This window comes from Nerophis lumbriciformis, linkage group LG10 (genome assembly GCF_033978685.3).
Source record: "Nerophis lumbriciformis linkage group LG10, RoL_Nlum_v2.1, whole genome shotgun sequence".
In the NCBI taxonomy this organism is placed as follows: domain Eukaryota; kingdom Metazoa; phylum Chordata; class Actinopteri; order Syngnathiformes; family Syngnathidae; genus Nerophis; species Nerophis lumbriciformis.
Genome location: NC_084557.2, coordinates 46,950,692 through 46,963,247, shown reverse-complemented (window position 1 = coordinate 46,963,247; position 12,556 = coordinate 46,950,692). Strand labels below are relative to the sequence as shown.

Sequence of the window (12,556 nt, the reverse complement as noted above, 5' to 3'; positions counted from 1 at the left end):
GAAAGACCCTGAGCCCAGAAATTGAAGCCGGGACCTTCTTGCTGTGACGCAGGAGTGCTGGAGGACCAAAATAAGCTTGAAAGTATAAGAAAAAAAACTATTGTTTGGTGAATTTTGCTTGGGAGAGTAAAAATACCAAAATGTATATCGATACTTTTCGGTAGGGATGATGTTTGATAAGAAATTATCGAGTTCGAGCCCATTATCGAATCCTCTTATCGAACCGATTCATAATCGATACTCTTATCCATTCCAGATAGGTTGTTGTATATGGAAAAAAACACAATATTTGGTTTAACAAAAGCTCACTTATTTTATTAAAAAAAAAAAAAAAAAAAAAAAAAAAATATTGACTGTTGTTACCCCCCTAAAAAAATAAAATACAAATAAATATTGACTGTTACCAGTGACGTGCGGTGAGGTTGATGGCTGGTGAGGCACTGACTTCATCACAGTCAGATTTACAAACATATGAACCCTAAAGAGTATCTTATTCACCATTTGATTGGCAGCAGTTAACGGGTTATGTTTAAAAGCTCATACCAGCATTCTTCCCTGCTTGGCACTCAGCATCAAGGCTTGGAATTGAATCACCAACAATTATTCCCGGGCGCGGCGCCGCTGCTGCCCACTGCTCCCCTCACCTCCCATGGGGTGATCAAGGGATGGGTCAAATGCAGACGACAAATTTCACCACACCTAGTGTGTGTGTGACAATCATTGGTACTTTAACTTAACTTTTACTTTACACATAAACTGTAGCACACAAAAAAGCACATTTAATAAAAAAAACGTTATTATGGTCTTACCTTTACTTATAAGTGCGGAAACAGTGGTGTTGGTGTTGGAGGAGTTGTGAATGAATGAAATATGAAATCCGTGCTGCAGTCTGCAGGTGTACCTAATGTTGTGTCCCTGCAGTTGTTCACGGCTCCTCCGGCGCAAGCAATGTTGTTTTTGCACTTTTTGGCTTCTTGTTAAGTGACTTTTTTTGGGTGGATTCGGTCTTGCACGTGGAGGGTTTGGGTGTGGGCTTTGGTTGGTGTGGCGCTCCGGTCGGGGGGTGTAGTCTGCGGCGGAGGTGCAATAACCGGCACCAGGAGGCGGGGTTACGCGAGCCTCACACAGTGCGTCTTCGCAGCAGTTTTATGATTGCTCAGCACAAGAAATACTTTACACACATACAGTTGTTGACAAAATACACTGTACATTATATACCTCAGCTAACTAAACTATGGAAATGTATAATATAATTCATATAGCAATACGGTCTCACTGCACAGCAGGCCAGCAGTTAGCCGAGTCCGCAATCCATGTTGAGGCACTGAGTGACGTGCCTCAACTGGCTGCTGATCACCGCACCGTCTCTTCTCAGTATTTGAACGGCAAATGTGAAAATTCAGCGATTTTGAATAAAAATAATCTAAAACTGGTGAAGTTAAACGGAAAATAACTTTATAGTATAATCACTGATTACATATAACAATTTAATTTTTTTTTTTCTTTTTACATTTTTTTTTCTTTCCATGATGGCAGGTGAGGCGGGGCCTCACCTGCCTCTAGTGACTGCACGTCACTGGTTGTTACCCATGGTATGGTATTTTTATTTATTTTTGTCATAAAAAAACACAATCATGTGTGCTTACGGACTGTATCCCTGCAGACTGTATTGATATATATTGATATATAATGTAGGAACCACAATATTAATAACAGAAAGAAACAACGCTTTTGTGTGAATGAGTGTAAATGGGGGAGGGAGGTTTTTTCGGTTGGTGCACTAATTGTAAGTGCATCTTGTGTTTTTTATGTTGATTTAATTAAAAAAAAAAAAAAAAATATATATATATATATATATATATATATATATATATATATATTTTATTTTTTTTAAATTTCTTGTGCGGCCCGGTCCCGGGCCGCGGCTCGGTGGTTGGAGACCACTGGTGTAGGCTACAAGATAACGTAAACAGACACATACAAAAAGGTTAACGTTACCGTTAGCCATTGACTATGTTTAAGTAACGTTAGTCTAGCTAACATTACTGCAATCCTGGATTGACATACGAGGTAACGTTATTTTAGCCTAAAGGCTACGAGTGAGCAGATATGGAAATTAACCGGCAACAGTTAACGTTAGTTACTGGAATTGGCGCTGCAGGTTGAAGAGGGGCGTGCTTCGTCGCTGCTTCTCCACGACACCTTTCTCGAACCTTCAGGTTATGTGCAGCTCGAACATGTTTCAACATGCTTGTTGTACTTCCCCCCCTTACATGAGAGCGAAGCCTGGCAATAATTGCAGATAGCTGTTTCCTCCTCGTATTTTTTTGTAAAATGAAGCCATGCCTTGAGGCGTTTTTTTCCCGGTCCATTGTTGTTGCTGCTTTCTGTATCTGCCGCCTAATGACTGAGCTACGTCATTTCCTGGGATGTGCCACAGGGCATTTCCTGTGGGACGGGATTCGTTCCCAGGGATTCGAATAAAGAACCAACTCTTTTTCTTTACTATAGTGGCCTCGATAACGGGAACCGGGTCTCAAAAAGGGATTCGAGTCCATGGAATCGGTTCTTTTCTTATCGAACAACAAGGAGAACCGGTTTCGAACATCATCCCTACTTTTTGGTACTTTTCTAAATAAAGGGGACCACAAAAAATTGCATTATTGACTTTATTTGAACAAAAAATCTTAGGGTACATTAAACATGTGTCTTATTGCAAGTTTGTCCTTAAATAAAATAGTGAACGTACAAGACAACTTGTACGTAAAGTAAACTAACAAAGGCTCCTAATTTAGCTGCTGACATATGCAGTAACATATTGTGTCATTTATACACCTATTATTTTGTCAAAATTATGAGGGACAAGTGGTAGAAAATGAATTATTAATGTACTTGTTCATTTACTGTTAATAGCTGCTTACTTTCTCTTTTAACATGTTCTATCTACACTTCTGTTAAAATGTAATAATCACTTATTGTCATAACGGGGGGGGGTCGTTGCATACTTGCCAACCTTGAGACCTCCGAATTCGGGAGATGGGGGGGTTGAGAGGGGTGTATATTGTAGCGTCGCAAGAGTTAGTGCTGCAACGGATTCTGGGTATTTGTTCTGTTGTGTTACGGTGCGGATGTTCTCCCGAAATGTGTTTGTCACTGTTGTTTGGTGTGGGTTCACAGTGTGGCGCATATTTGTAACAGTGTTAAAGTTGTTTATACGGCCACCCTCAGTGTGACCTGTATGGCTGTTGACCAAGTATGCATTGCATTCACTTGTGTGTGAAAAGTCGTAGATATTATGTGACTGGGCCGGCACGCAAAGGCAGTGCCTTAAAGGTTTATTGGCGCTCTGTACTTCTCCGTACGTCCGTGTACACAGCGGTGTTTTAAACATTCATTCATTTTACAGATAATTTTGAAACAGATACCGATAATTTCCGATATTACATTTTAAAGCCTCCAAAGTTCCTTAAGGCTCTGGATGTTGTGGGGCTGTCTTGGTTGACAAGACTCTGCAGCATCGCGTGGACATCGGGGGCGGTACCTCTGGATTGGCAGACCGGGTTGGTGGTTCCTCTCTTTAAGAAGGGGAACCGGAGGGTGTGTTCCTACTATCGTGGGATCACACTCCTCAGCCTTCCCGGTAAGGTCTATTCAGGTGTACTGGAGAGGAGGCTACGCCGGATAGTCGAACCTCGGATTCAGGAGGAACAGTGTGGTTTTCGTCCTGGTCGTGGAACTGTGGACCAGCTCTATACTCTCGGCAGGGTCCTTGAGGGTTCATGGGAGTTTGCCCAACCAGTCTACATGTGTTTTGCGGACTTGGAGAAGGCATTCGACCGTGTCCCTCGGGAAGTCCTGTGGGGAGTGCTCAGAGAGAATGGGGTATCGGACTGTCTGATTGTGGCGGTCCGCTCCCTGTATGATCAGTGCCAGAGCTTGGTCCGCATTGCCGGCAGTAAGTCGGACCCGTTTCCAGTGAGGGTTGGACTCCGCCAAGGCTGCCCTTTGTCACCCATTCTGTTCATAACTTTTATGGACAGAATTTCTAGGCGCAGTCAAGGCGTTGAAGGTATCTGGTTTGGTGGCTGCAGGATTAGGTCTCTGCTTTTTGCAGATGATGTGGTCCTGATGGCTTCATCTGGCCAGGATCTTCAGCTCTCACTGGATCGGTTCGCAGCAGAGTGTGAAGCGACTGGGATGAGAATCATCACCTCCAAGTCCGAGTCCATAGTTCTCGCCCGGAAAATGGTTGAAATCCATCTCCGGGTTGGGGAGGAGACCCTGTCCCAAGTGGAGGAGTTCAAGTACCTCAGAGTCTTGTTCACGAGTGAGGGAAGAGTGGATGGTGAGATCGACAGGCTGTGTCTTCAGTAATGTGGACGCTGTATCGATCCGTTGTGGTGAAGAAGGAGCTGAGCCGGAAGGCAAAGCTCTCAATTTACCGGTCGATCTACGTTCCCATCCTCACCTATGGCCATGAGCTTTGGGTTATGACCGAAAGGACAAGATCACGGGTACAAGCGGCCGAAATAAGTTTCCTCCGCCGGGTGGCGGGGCTCTCCCTTAGAGATAGGGTGAGAAGCTCTTCCATCCGGGGGGAGCTCAAAGTAAAGCCGCTGCTCCTCCACATGGAGAAGAGCCAGATGAGGTGGTTCGGGCATCTGGTCAGGATGCCACCCGAACACCTCCCTAGGGAGGTGTTTAGGGCACGTCCAACCGGTAGGAGGCCAGGGGGAAGACCCAGGACACGTTGGGAAGACTAACTAATAAGCGGAAGAAGATGGATGACAATATTATCGGACATCTCTATTCATTGGTATCGCGGTACTATACCAATACTGGTACACCGTACAACCTTAAATGTCTGTGAACGGCCTGTTAAACAACAATAATTAACGAGTCAGCTGGAGGCGTGTCTTAATGAAATTAAACAATGGATGTCCGCTAACTTCTTGCAACTCAACGCCAAGAAAACGGAAATGCTGATTATCGGTCCTGCTATACACCGACATTTATTTAATAATACCACCTTAACATTTGACAACCAAACAATTACACAAAGTGACTCGGTAAAGAATCTGGGTATTATTTTCGACCCAACTCTCTCCTTTGAGTCACACATTAAGAGTGTTACTAAAACGGCCTTCTTTCATCTCCGTAATATTGCTAAAATTAGTTCTATTTTATCCACTAGCGACGCTGAGATCATTATTCATGCGTTCGTTACGTCTCGTCTCGACTACTGTAACGTATTATTTTCGGGTCTCCCTATGTCTAGCATTAAAAGATTACAGTTGGTACAAAATGCGGCTGCTAGACTTTTGACAAGAACAAGAAAGTTTGATCATATTACGCCTGTACTGTATATACCTTTATATACATATATACATATATATATACCTATACTGGCTCACCTGCACTGGCTTCCTGTGCAATTAAGATGTGACTTTAAGGTTTTACTACTTACGTATAAAATACTACACGGTCTAGCTCCGTCCTATCTTGCTGATTGTATTGTACCATATGTCCCGGCAAGAAATCTGCCTTCAAAGAACTCCGGCTTATTAGTGATTCCCAGAGCCCAAAAAAAGTCTGCGGGCTATAGAGCGTTTTCTATTGGGGCTCCAGTGCAATGGAATGCCCTCCCGGTAACAATTAGAGATGCTACCTCAGTAGAAGCATTTAAGTCCCATCTTAAAACTCATTTGTATACTCTAGCCTTTAAATAGACCTCCTTTTTAGACCAGTTGATCTGCCGTTTCTTTTCTTTTCTCCTCTGCTCCCCTCTTCCTTGTGGAGGGGGGGGGGGCACAGGTCCGGTGGCCATGGATGAAGTGCTGGCTGTCCAGAGTCGGGACCCGGGGTGGACCGCTCGCCTGTGCATCGGTTGGGAACATCTCTGCGCTGCTGACGTGTCCAGGTTATAACCCTGTTGTCAATAAACACACGTGGACCGAAGCTAAACTGTCCACTGCAGCATGTGAATGCAATGAAAAGAATAACATCTGAGCCAACCAGCTGTTAAAATGTTGTCCAGGTTAATGTTTTGGCCATTAAAGGCCCTTCATTTCAAGATTTCAACTGTGATCGGGCTTTAAACATGTGGCTGACCTGTTCAGATGGGTGTAGCTGCTACTGGTCAAATAATGTGAAATAGCATTTAATTTTACATGTATGCAATGCCATTTAAATGCAATTATAGATAATAATAATAATAATAATAATAATAAATACTGTGTAGTGTTGTAAATAGTCAACTGGAAGGATTTTAGTAAGATATAAGCCATGAGCACTACACAGCCAGAAAAAAACCTAGGCAGGACAAGTAAAAATATATGGGCAAGTAGATTTGAGAAGTCGGGCAAGTAGAAAAAAACCTTAACGTTGAACCCTGCATGTGTTGAGCTGCTGCCGCTTAAGGTTAGACGGCACTGTACATAGAGCGCTTCTGCTCGTTAGTAATAAATTCTAATGTTGGATGTTCACTCCTTCACACAGATGAGTATAGAAAAATATTTTCAACGGCCGAAAAGGGCTCGACTTGGAGAAGAGGTAGGCCTACAGTCCGGACCACAGGTGCGACCTGTTCAGCAGCAGCAGGAGGAGGTTGACTGACTGTGGCAGGACACCTCTGCCTCTGTTTCACTTCATGCTGCTGGTAAATAATATGGTTGTAATAGTAGGCTAAAGTTAAATTATTTAGTATTCACTAATTAAAGGGGCAGAGCTTTAAGAGACATTTTAGTTTTTATATTTTATAAGATATATTTTTTGTAAGAACCACAATTAATAAATATATTTCAGTGAATAACTAATTGTTCAAATCTGTATATAAATATGTACATAAAGTGTTGTAATTATATTCCAACTCCGCGTTCTTCTTGGTCATCGCCGCCGCTGCCGCCGCCACCCCCCGCCCCTCGACCACACCACCACAAATAGATGCCTGTCCTGTGGGAAACACTGCAGTCTGTGTGCTATTTACGCCGTAATATTGCCTCCATTTTCATCCCACTTTTCTCATGTCTGGAGCTATTTAAACACTGCGAGAGAAAGTGTTTTAAATGCATGCATGTATAAATGCAGCAGAATTGACTTCAACAGGTGTTAGGCAGCAGACATAATCCGCCCTCTGATGTTAGATTTAGCGCATGTGTCCGGACCACAGGTGCGACCTGTTCAGCAGCAGCAGGAGGAGGTTGACTGACTGTGGCAGGACACCTCTGCCTCTGTTTCACTTCATGTTGCTGGTAAATAATATGGTTGTAATAGTAGGCTAAAGTTAAATTATTTAGTATTCACTAATTAAAGGGGCATACATGTATGCACATGGACATACACTATATTGCAGAGGTGGGACCAAGTCATTGTTTTGCAAGTCACAAGTAAGTCTCAAGTCTTTGCCCTCAAGTCCGAGTCAAGTCCCGAGTCAAGACAGGCAAGCCCCGAGTCAAGTCCAAAGTCAAGACTGGAAAGTCTCAAGTCAAGTCCTAAGTCCTGCATTTTGAGTTTCGAGTCCTTTCAAGTCCTTTTAACCACAGACTAATATATTAACACAGACTGTGTATGCTTTTCAAATGCTGTATTTATTTATTAAAACAAGTGCATTTTAAATTGCAGGAAAGAAAATTGTGCTGACATTGCACTTTATAATAGCACTATTAACCAGTCATTTTAAACATTAACTCATTCCTTTACAGAACAAACACATTGAAAAATAAAGTGCAAATGTACTTATTTGTACAAAAGTGTTAACATTAAAAAAACATGACATACACGTGAACATGACAAAAAAGTTTTACTTTTTATATGTCAGGGCCCTATGCTGCATTGCATTTGCAAAAGACCAAATTAGCCAAGAGTCTGTCAGTCATTTGTGCACGATGGGGGCGTAGTATGATGCCACCATGGCTGAAAACTCGCTCCACTGGAGCACTGGAGGCAGGCACTGCCAAGACTCTCATGGCCACTCGGAACAGTGAAGGAAGAGTCTTCATGTTCAATGCCCAGAACAAAAGGGGGGAGAGAGTTGTTTTGGGTTGGTGCACTACTTGTAAGTGTATCTTGTGTTTTTTATGTTGATTTAATTAAAAAAAGAAAAAGAAAAAAATTATTTCTTGTGCGGCCCGATACCAATCGATCCACGGACCAGTACCGGGCCGCGGTCCGGTGGTTGGGGACCACTGAGGTAAACAACCAACAGTATGTCAGAAAGCTAGCTAAAACGGTACACATATTCATAATATAGTATACATTTTAACTGACCTTTATTTTACTATTTTTGTCTTTTTTTAGGTGGTTAAAATACGCGGTGCTGCTAACCGCCGTCTAACGTTACGTGTGATATATTGACTAACGTAACACTGCTTAAAAAAAATCACTGAACAAAAAGTATGAATAAGGTAGTGAACTGCAACAGATTCCCGTGTTTGCAATAACGTTATAACGTTAGCAGTGAGTTTACAGCCTCACTGATTTAACTACACAGCAAATAAATGTCACGTTACTTAGCCAATAAACGTTATCTTACATTCAAAACTTACCGTTCTTTGTGCAACTTCAAATGCCGGACGAAGTTGGAAGTTGTTGCCTCTCCATCAGTAATTTTCGAACCGCGCATGTGTTGCATACTGCAAACCGTTTTGTGTTGACCACCTCGTAATTTTTATACCCAAACAAAATTATTTTAGGTATCATTTTTTGTTCACTGGCGTGTGGTTTGGACATGTCTTCTTCGTTGGTTGTCCTGCAATTTGATTGGATGAATGCTGTGTGATGAAAACAAAGTAGATCTAATTTGATTGGCTGTTGTACTGAGACCACACCAGCTGACACACGCAACGCTGATAGACAAGTACACAATGAAAAATACGGAGCGCTCCCGAATAACTTTTTCATCTTTGGGTTTTGTGGAAAGTAGCAAGTCATGTCAAGTCATGTCAATTCAAAAGGCTCAAGTCCAAGTGAAGTCACAAGTCATTGATGTTAAAGTCTAAGTCGAGTTGCAAGTCTTTTTACATTTTGTCAAGTCGAGTCTAAAGTCATCAAATTCATGACTCGAGTCTGACTCGAGTCCAAGTCATGTGACTCGAGTCCACACCTCTGCTATATTGCCAGAAGTATTTGGCCACCTGCCTTGACTCACATATGAACTTAAAGTGCTGACCAGTCTCCGCTCGGGATGGTGTCCTGCTGGCCCCACTATGGACTGGACTCTTACTATTATGTTGGATCCACTATGGACTGGACTCTCACAATATTATGTCAGACCAACTCGACATCCATTGCATTCGGTCTCCCCAAGAGGGGGGGGGTTACCCACATATGCGGTCTTCTCCAAGGTTCCTCATAGTCATTCACATCGACGTCCCACAGGGGTGAGTTTTCCCTTGCCCTTATGTGGGCTCTGTACCGAGGATGTCCTTGTGGCTTGTGCAGCCCTTTGAGACACTTGTGATTTAGGACTATATAAATAAACATTGATTGATTGATTGATTGAGGTATTTATGATGGCATTTTCCACCACCTAACATTCTTCAAGCATGTGATTGCTCAGGGCTGACAGCTTCAGTTAATGATCAAACCCTCATGGTAACGTTTCCATAGCAACAGTCATCAAAACAAAATCCCATATCGGGAGTGCACTCGCCAAGTACACAGGTCAGGCTTTTGTTTAGACAGACTTCCATCAAATCCTCCCCCCCTACTGCTGGTATGCACACAATGCACGAGTACACGGAATGACCATTCCATGTTGTACAAAGAGACTACAGAGTGATGTTGCATTGCTTTGCAGGGATGTCACTACGAAGCTCACAATGTTTCTATATGCACTGAATCGTGCAGGTAAGTACGTCTGCATCAAAAAGGTGCCATTCCAACTTACCATGAAACCTGTAACCACCCTAACCCTCTGTAAAGTGTGCATGGAGCTCCTCCCCTCACATATTGAGTTACCTGAGAGGCACCTGTGACTCACCTGCTCCCACACTCCCACCTCCTTGCAGGAACCGACAACTTTGTGTTTGTGCAGCACAGCAGGAACGCTCGAAGGCTTAGGATTAAACGCTTTGACACAAACTGGTACGCTTCCAACGTCTCTGCTGACCGACGGCAGGTTAAACTTCATGTTGGTCACCTTGAGCATCCTGTGCGGAAAACACCAGAGTAAGTTTCTTACTTTGTACCTTTTCTTGAGACTTAGTTCTGATATTGTCATTAAAAAAAAAAAAATGTTCAACTGATTGAATCGCACGCATGAACTATTCTAATATGATCCAATAGAAAAGAGTTTGAGTTTATTTCGAACATGCAATCATACAACATGATACATCACAATCTCCAGTTTCTCTATTCAACATGTTCGAAAAGGAGTAGGAAGAAGCAGAGCTTATTTAATCCTACCCCTTTTCTTTTACATAACAGTTGCTAAAACTTTTGTTCACTTCCTGTACTCAGTTTATTCACAATATACTCCATAAGTAATCACAATAAAAATAAGTAAATAAATAATAATTGGTGAAGTTACATTTCATATGTTGAGATAAGTAAGATTAGTTTGTGTGTGAAAGAATGAAAGAATGGATGAGTTAAATAAATACAGAATGTTTATCATGGTTCTTCTTTTTTGTACTTTGTAAACACTTTAAGTTTGAAGAGTTTCTTGAAGTGGATCATATTAGTACATTGTTTGATTGCTTTGCTTAATCCATTCCATCATTTAATTCCACATACTGATATACTGAAGGTCTTAAGTGTTGTACGTGCATACAAATGTTTTAAATTACATTTCTCTCTAAGATTATATTTCTCCTCTTTAGTTGAGAAGAATTGTTGTATATTCTTGGGTAGCAGGTTATAGTTTGCTTTGTGTATAATTTTAGCTGTTTGCAAATTCACTATGTCGTAGAATTTCAGTATCTTTGATTCAATAAATAAAGGATTTGTATGTTCTCTATATCCAACATGATGTATTATTATCACTGATCTTTTTTGTAACACCGTTAATGAATGAAGTGTACTTTGGTAGTTATTTCCCCATATTTCTACACAGTAACTCAGATTTGGTAACACTAGTGAGCAGTAGAGAATATGAAGTGATTTTTTGTCTAGGACATGTTTTGCTTTATTCATTATTGACGTGTTTCTTGCTACTTTATGTTGTATATTTTTTACGTGAGATTTCCAGTTCAATTTATCATCAATCATTATACCAAGAAATTTGGTTTCATTTACTCTTTCAATTTCTATTCCGTCTATTTGTATTTGTGTTTGACTTTCTCTTCTACTGTTACCAAATAGCATTATTTTAGTTTTACTGAGATTCAACGATAGTCTGTTTTTGTCAAACCATCTTTTTAATTTGTTCATTTCTTCTGTTATTTGTAGTATCTTCTGTGTGTTCTCTCCTGAACAAAACACTGTTGTATCATCCGCAAATAATACTAAATTTAAATCTTTTGTAACTTTACAAATGTCATTTATATATAGATTGAATAATTCAGGTCCTAGTATTGATCCCTGAGGTACACCACAGGATATATTTAGCGTTGTAGAGGTGTGTTCGCCTAGCTTCACGTATTGTTTCCTGTTCATTAGATAACTTCTTATCCAGTTTAAGACTAACCCTCTGATGCCATATCGTTCTAGTTTTTTGATTAAAATATTGTGATTGTGTCAAATGCTTTAGTTAGATCCATAAAAACTGCTGCCGCACATTTTTTATTATCTATAGCATTTGTAATTTCTTCTGTAATTTCAATTAAAGCCATCGAAGTTGAAACATTAGCTCTGTATCCATATTGATTTTCTTCGAGTATTCTATTTTTATTTATGAAACTCTCTAATCTGTTATTGAACAGTTTTTCAATGATTTTAGAAAATTGTGGAAGTAAGGAAACAGGTCTATAATTTGTAAATTGATGTTTGTCGCCAGTCTTGTAAATTGGTGCAACTTCAGCTATTTTCATTTTGTTTGGAAATGTACCTGTTTGAAATGATAGGTTACTAATATACATTAATGGTCCTGAGATCTCTTCAATAACCTTTTTTATCGTTTCCATATCAATTCCGTTACAATCAGTTGAAGTCTTGGATTTACATTTTTTCACGATTGTAACTATTTCCTGCTGTGTCATATTACTGAGGAACATGGAGTTGGGATTTCGCTCTATGGTATCATTATAGTCCTCAATTGAAACTGGGTCTGGAATCCTTTCTTCCAATTTTGGTCCAATATTTACAAAATAATTATTGAAGCTTTCAACTACTTCATTTTTTTTATTTCCGTCTAAGAAGTATTGAGGGTAGTCCCTCTTAGTGCCATTTTTAATAATGCTATTGAGGATGCCCCATGTTGCTCTCATATTAGTTTTGTTCCTGTCCAATAATTCACTGTAATATTCTTTTCTACATAATCGTAGTATGTATGTTAACTTGTTTTTATACTTTTTGTACTTAATTTCTGCCTCTGTAGTTCTTTGTGCTATAAATTTCCTATATAGTGTATTCTTCTTCTTACAAGCATTTTTTAATCCTTTTGTCATCCATGGTTGAT

At 40.6% G+C, this 12,556-nt stretch overlaps 1 protein-coding gene across 1 annotated transcript in view; it reads left to right on the top strand.

Moving 5' to 3' along the window:
• The first annotated feature begins 9,769 nt into the window (after positions 1-9,769).
• The window catches only part of eps8l2 (EPS8 signaling adaptor L2), a 142,279-nt gene continuing 139,492 nt past the window's right edge, over positions 9,770-12,556 (top strand). The window contains exons 1-2 of the mRNA XM_061969527.2: positions 9,770-9,846; positions 10,008-10,167. The gene's annotated coding sequence lies outside the window, so the exon portion shown is untranslated. The remainder of the gene's footprint in view (positions 9,847-10,007; positions 10,168-12,556) is intronic.